Here is a 7,900-nt window from a genome sequence, read left to right on the forward strand (position 1 = left end):
CTAACATCGATAAAAATAATCCTAAAGGAATAGAAGTAGAGGCATTTGATAGGAGGCATGGTGTATACTTGTACTTGCCTTTTGCTTCATCAGAGATACATATTATAAAACCTGTGACATATTTTTCTCATTTTACTTCTCCATGAATTTTCAAAATGAACAAATATGTAACTTCCTGACTCCCTGTCTCTGTCACCTGGGTCACAATGTATATTTTTATATACATATATATAATCCTACTGCCATCACAGGTATATTTTTGAGAGTACTCTCACTTTGGTAAATACGAATTTCATGAAGAGATCACTGCCCCCCAATACACTGAGGTAACTGAAAATTCAAGCTGTGGTGAGCTTTATACTTCAACAAGTTTAGACATGAAACAATGTAGAAGAAAGTGAATATTTTGGGTACATATGTGAAGGATATATATCCCCTTATGAATTTCGATTGGCATACATACTATCACATTTTAATGTATTAAATATATATATATATATATATATATATATATATATATATATATATATAGTACAAATTTGCAAACATGAACTATAAGTTTCATATACTTATACTACCTTGATTCTTTCATGTCCATCTGTGTGGATTTATAATCAACTTTTCAGGAGATATTTTCAGAAATATTCATTTTATGACAAACATTTTCATTTCGGAATACTCAAAATGAACTTCAGTGAATATTCAGTACTAACCCTAATATTTCTATAGTAAGTGACCGAGTTTAACATCAATGAAAGTATATTCATATGGGACCTGATGTGTGTTTTAAATTAAATTTTTATTCAAAATTGTTATATTCCTATTTCTTCAGTATATATACATCATAGGATGTATCATTTCATCCACAATTCACAAATCGATATGCATATGATTCACTTTCATTCACTCCCTGTATCAGGTCCCATGTATTTCTCCATGTTGCTTTACTTGCTTTTTCATGAGATTTCTTTTATATCACATAACTTTTGAATTCCATCATTATTTTTGAAGCAAAACTCAAACACATTTTTTTTATAATTTGTAACCCTATTATTACCACCTCATGTATAACTACTTGGATTGAATGTTTGTATGTGAATACCAGATTTCATGTATTTTTTAAAATATCAATTCAATCCATTATTTAAAATAGTAACCTGTTATTTTTTTATTCACCATATTGTGTATTATATATATTTGAGAAATATCAGCTAAACCAACAAGTGTAAGGAAAAACGCATTTTATTGGATAGAAATATATTACTATCCTAATGAGTTATCCTCCCTTTGTATGTGAGGATATTGTATTAACCACATTGTAAATTCCACCTATTTACATCACATGCCTTTATCTGCCTACTTCTGACTGGTTCCTGACTCTACTTACTTAATATGCTTAATTATATGCTAATTGTTTTTATGGAGTTTTTGTTTGGTTTTTTAAAATTACATATTAATAATAAAGGATTATAGTGTACTATGATACTGTGCAGTCTCCTAGGCATCAAGACTATGAAGAGTTAACTTTTTCTTATCATTAGGATTAGGGTTACATTTACTAAATTACTTTTCTTCAGGAGATGGAACCTTCTCAGAATGAAAATGTTAATGCTCCCTCTTCCCTCCAAAATGAGTCATTTGCTCTTCTTGCCTATTGGTAGGATTAGGTACATTATAGAATTCAGAAAATTATAAACATCTGTTATGAATTTAAACTGGCTTAATAATATAAGGGAATGTTTTGAATGACTTTGTATGTCATTTATGCTGGCATTTATTTATAATTAGTCCCACAATTTTTCTGAATAATTAAAAAGTAATTTTGTTGGATCTTTCTTTTTATTTCATTAAATATATGTAAAGATCAAGCAATATATGAAAAGAAATCTCCATATTGCAAGCCATGGACTCCATAAGACCTGTAAATCTTTCATTAAATGTTCTGTATAGATTGATTGTCACCGAATTTAAAAGTTATCTTTTGAGTAATTGAAAGCAGAACAGGATTCACAATGGTGCTTGCTGCTTTTTGAATCCATTAATCTCTTGAGTGACATTTACATATATCCAGGAATTATATTAACTACCTCATCTACATTTGAATACAGGATTACTTGAATTGGTGATAGAAAGCATTTTTTAGTAGGTAAGAGTGAGGTGATTATTCCTTTTACAGTTTAGTCTAATTGAGTTTAATATTACACTTTTGTTTAATTCTTTAATTTATAGCTATGTTTCCTAGGGGCCAAATCTAAGAAGTAACTGCCCTGTGGCTAGCTAATCATATATTATGGGATTTTTTTAAATCTGTGCACATTGGTGTAACCAATTTAAAATAATCACAGTGACAAAGAAAATTGGGCATTTCTGAATTATTTGAGTGAACTTCTTACCCTCTTTGAAACACTTTTATAATGCATTCAATATATAAGTTCTGAGTACTTCTTGTTAAAAATCAAACCAGTAAAAACTATATAATAAAACTCAGATGTTTTAAAATAGTATTTGAAATCATAGTTGTATGTGTATATAATATAAAATATTGGTAACAATAGCTAAATCTTTTAATATTTTTTTAAAAATAGACCATATGTTTAATTTTAAAATGAATCACTTTTATGATTTATTTTTTTTACAGAGAAGTCATTTTTTAAGCTTTAACTATCCAACTATTTACATTTTTATTTTAAGAGAAAAGGGTCAAATATGTTTACAAGGCATCAATATCTGCTCCATTAAAACATAATTTAGGTACTCTGGCCTTCAGATGATACAGGGTTCAAGGTGAAGCAGCAGACTGTGGCTTGCTTCTCTAAAGATTCAGATCTCAAGAGATTTTAACAGTTGTCAGTTATATCAAGCTCACCTCCATCTCAAAGTGTTGTTAAGACGTCTTAAGACGCATGTGTTGATGAATAATAGTCCTACCCAGACTGATCAAATGATAGAACAGATATTTCTCTAGAACAGGGGAAAAATCAGTGTTGGTTGTAAAGTCCTCAGTAATTCTCTCTGTGCTTCAGCTATTTCCAGAACACATTTTAAAGCCTGTTGTTGTTTGGAAGCATAATAATGAGTAGCTTTCTTGAACCTGAGCAAGGGCTTCAACAATGAGGTTCGGAGCTCTAGAAATAGTTTCAGGTTACGCTGCTCAGTAGTAAATCTGATTGTTCTCTTGCTATGTGAAGGCGAATCACATAACATTCAGAGCCTTAGTGTCATTATCTAGAATACGGAGGTGTAGGAACTTCTTTCTTAGGCACTTGGTTCAGGTGAGATTCAAATGACATTTCTAAAATGCTGTAGAATGTGATTAGGATTGTGCATACATAAAGTTGAAAGGGAGTGATCAGGAAGAACAAATAGCTCAAGCATTCTTCTGTCAATCATTGAAATATAGTTCTGATACTGTAAAAAGGAAATGGACCTTAGTCATTGGTGGGTTAAGAAAATGAGGAATTGAGGTTCATTTACCTTAAAGACAAAAATTACATACTTATAACCAAGGAAGCTTATTATTATTTTTATTCTGAATATGAGGCCTTTTCTGACAAGTAAGACTTCAGAAAACAAGTGAAACTGGTTTTGCTATGAGGAAGAGAAGACAGGAGAAAGCAATTATGATTGGCATTTATTGAGTTTTTCTGTGCATCTGAGCACTTCATATACAGTATCTCTTATAATCCTCATGACAACTCAAGGAAGTAGTAACTTTTGCATGCCTATAATCCCAACAACTCAGGAGGATCACAAATTTGAGGCCAGCCTCAGCAACTTACCAAGGCCTTACACAACTTAGCAAGATCTTGTCACAAAATAAAAACTAAAAGGGCTGGGGATGTGGCTCAATGGTAAAGCATTCCTGGGTCCAATCACAAGTACCAAAGAAAAAAAATGAAATAAATTCATATTTCTTTTACATGTATATAAGTTAAGGCAATACCTTTTGAGTGAGGAGTTAAATTTCAAACTCAGAAACCAAACTCTTACTCACTAAACAGAGGACACTTTCTTACCCTCCTCTTAATATCTTTTGTCCTGTCAAAGAATAGAAGTGAGAGGAAAGGGATTTTTTTTGTAGGGATCTTCTTTTAAATATTTATGTATCCTATGTGGAAAATGTACACAACTCAATAATTGGCTGTAGTGTCTAGTTTAAGAGTTTTATCACTTTCTGGCACTCAAATACATTATTACCAAATTGCATAATCTGACTCAGCAGTTGTAGAAGAAAGAGGATGGATTGACTTCTTAGTGAGATCTAAATGGCTAGATAGCCCTGCTACAAATATCCTATGCTTAAAATTTAGCTATAAGTTGAGGTGGGATTATTGGAAGTTACTGAGTCACCCCTGAAAGGTCATTTTCATTTTGCTCAAGAAGTATTCATTCTGCATCCAACTGAGGTCCATTTTTTATGAAAAAGCTTTATTTTTTTCACTCAAAGTACTTTGAATGGAATTCTATTTCCTGCAAACTATGATTGAATAAAATAACTTTGTGTAAATTTTTCTGATCCATATCTGTCTACTTTGGAGCCTTTGATGAAGAATAAGCCAAGGCTGTGGTGTCGCTTATGCATAAACTCAGGTGCATGTTACTTTATTTGTGTTACTGATTGTACTGATTCTAAGTTTCTTTGCTACCTGTCCTTTGATCTTGATAGTAGTTTGTGTTCTTCCTTGTCCTCAATTAACTTACAATGTTGTTAATGGTTCAAATATGGAATACTGAGATAATTCTCTGTACTTCTTTGAAGAGTATAGTCGTTTGTTTTATATTAAAGTTACCAGGAGCAATCCAAAACCTGACTACAGCAAATACTGAAGTTTTAGAAATCACTTTTAAAGGTTGTGGAAACATATGAACGTCTGGAGTGAGGCCTGGGATTATTCTTTATTTAGCTTTTGATGGGTAGCCTCACTTGACAACCACTAATGACTCCTAGACTAGAATCCCTATAAGGACACCCATAGATGGAAAACTTTTGGTGGAACTCAATAACCTTCCATTTCTTCATTCACACCACTGATTTCAAGGAGATAAATAGACCACAGTAAAAAAATTTCAGAGTTTTAAAATGTCATAAAGTTCATTTTAACCCCAGATGGCCATTTTTCTACAGATGGAGACATTTTAAAATGGACCTTCAAATCATAACCAACTCAAACATGTAGACGAAAGTCATAGCAGAATTATAAAAGATAACTGTATCTTTTACAAGAATGAAATTTGTTAGGTTAAATGATAGCAATTTTTAAAAAGTTACTTTCTTCCTTTTATTTGTGACTGAATCTACTATTCCTCAAAATGGTAAAATTTGAGGATCAAAATGATCACAGTATCTTTCTTTGTACTGGTTGAAACTCACCAATGACTAAGTTCAGTGTGCTCCAGGAGGAAAACAAAGAAACTTCACATCAAAGTTGCTCCATAATCAGTTTTCCTAAAGTGTCTTTCCACAGAGTGGTAATCATTGGATACTTCTTGCAGCTTTCTAGTTGCATGATTTCAGGAATCTGGGGTTCTGCAATCTTTTTAGACATTCTGCTAACACTTAACATAATGCTTTAAACTTGTGCCTATACTTTAGTAGGTAGTTTTTAAATAAATGATGGAAATAATTTTCTTTATTAATTCCTTATGTGTAATGGTTTTGAACCCTGTAAAAATATTACTTCATTCATTGAAAAGGACTGAAATCATAATTTTCTTCATAACCAGGCTCTCTATAATTTGAAGACAGATAAGTTTCTGCCTGATGATTTTTGATAGTCATGCAAATACTAAATCCATTTTAGAATCTGGCATCTACACAGCTAGATTTTCAAATCTAGTTTTCAAAAAATAAGAAAAAAAATATGGATATCTGGATAGCTGTGTGTATGGCCAAATCTCTTTAGGGAGCCTGGCCATAGCATTAATGGAAAAGATATCAGAATATTCTGGCAGATTTCAGATTCTTTATTAAAAGCAGATACTTTGTGCTTATGCATTACTAATTTTGTTGTTCATAGGGAAAATGATTCATCATTATGTGTAACTGGTAAACAGTTGGAAAGAAACATTATTCACTTTGTTTATTTTCTTTGTAAAGAAAAGTTCGTTTTCTTTCCCAGTTTAAAGTGGTAGGAAGCAGTGCAACAGATGTGGACAATTTCCTGTTTTGGAATGATACTTTTTTGAAATGGAAAGGAATGGAGAAAAATTTTTTAAAATATATATTCTATATAGATCATGATTAGTACTCAAAACAATTTAAAAAATTTTTTAAAAATCTAAAGCAAGCATTTAAAATTTAAGATCCTGATCTTTCAAGTATGAAATATATAAGTAAAACAGATTTTCAAGATGTATATTTCTTAGAAATGTAGTTTTAAAATATACCATTATATATTAATCAGGACAAAATATCTGTGTTCAAATTAAATTGGGAAAAACTGGTTTAAACAAATCAGATTCCTCCTTCTTAATGTTTATATTATTTTTGCTGGGGACTGAATCCAGAACCTCATGATAAACATGAACTCTACCACTGAGCTATACTTCCATCCCCAGACTGATTTCCTTATTAAAGTACATCCTTGAGCCTATAAAATGTTAATGCAGACTGTGATCACATACTTATAGTTATACACACATACACACACACAAACTCACATACTCCAGTTTTCAAATGCATTTAAATTTAGAACTATTTCTTTTATCCTTGGAAAGTATCTTAGGGAGTAAATTCTGTATAATATACTTTATCCATTCAATATTTGTCAATTTACCCATTATGTTTTTAAGGTTGCTATTGTGTGTTGAATTTCACTAATGAGCAGACTAAATGGTTTTTAACTGGCAAGATAATAATAAACAATCTCAAATAAATAAATCACATACTGGTTTTATCTATATTCTGGTTTGCCTTTCCCTTTTGTCCAAACTGTGAAAGAAGTTTGTTATTAAAATGTGGTTTAATTTTAACACAGAAATCTTTGTCTGTCAGCAGGGGAGAAAAGAGATCTATTTTTATCATGAGATTATACCAAACTGTAACTCTGGTTAATAAAATACTTAGACTCTTGATGAAATAAATCATCGTAATAATGATATTCATCACCATTATTATTTCTTCAGAAAGAGAACTGGCTTCTGGGTATTCTTAGTCTAATTCCATCTGCCAACACAAAATTTGGACTTTGAAAAAAATGCATTAGGTATTTTCTGAATTACATCCCTGGATGACGAAGAGCTTCATTACATGTGAAAAGCTCCCACTGGTTTAATATCTAAACCTTTGCACTAGATACAGAAACTATATCTACATTTTCAAATCCACAAAATTTCATGACATGTATGAGAGAAACTGGAGGTTACCCTCTCCCCAACAATCTGCTGCCTAAAGGCTGGTATTTGTATTCAACTCTCTTTTTTGCCTGATTTCTATTTAAAAAGAAACAACAACAAAAATAACAATAACGCAAAAAATTTCAAAGCCAGTTTTGAAAAATGGTAGCTTGCAACCTCTGCAAAAAAGCAAAGATGTTCCAACTGAATGATAAACCAACATCAGCTATAGGGCTCCTAAATAACCATGCAAGACAGACAAGAAAAATCTAAGTGAAAGGGCATGCATATGCTGAAGAGTAAAACAGAAACCAGGGTAAGTCCACGATGGAAAATCACCACATTGCATGATAGTAGTAATACATAAATATGATTTAAGTGATAAATTTAGGCCAAGCAGAATTCTTTTCTTGCTGCCTGCAAGTCTAGCCATAGTTACAAGATCCTGCAATTCATGGTCAAGAAAAGCTGTAGAAGTCTATCGCAGACATGTTGCCTGAAAACTGTGCATATTTCTCTGTATATTTTTAATTGTTATTTTGAAATTAATTTGTATAAATTTCTA

This window comes from Callospermophilus lateralis, unplaced genomic scaffold (assembly GCF_048772815.1).
Source record: "Callospermophilus lateralis isolate mCalLat2 unplaced genomic scaffold, mCalLat2.hap1 Scaffold_250, whole genome shotgun sequence".
Classification (NCBI taxonomy): Eukaryota; Metazoa; Chordata; class Mammalia; order Rodentia; family Sciuridae; genus Callospermophilus; species Callospermophilus lateralis.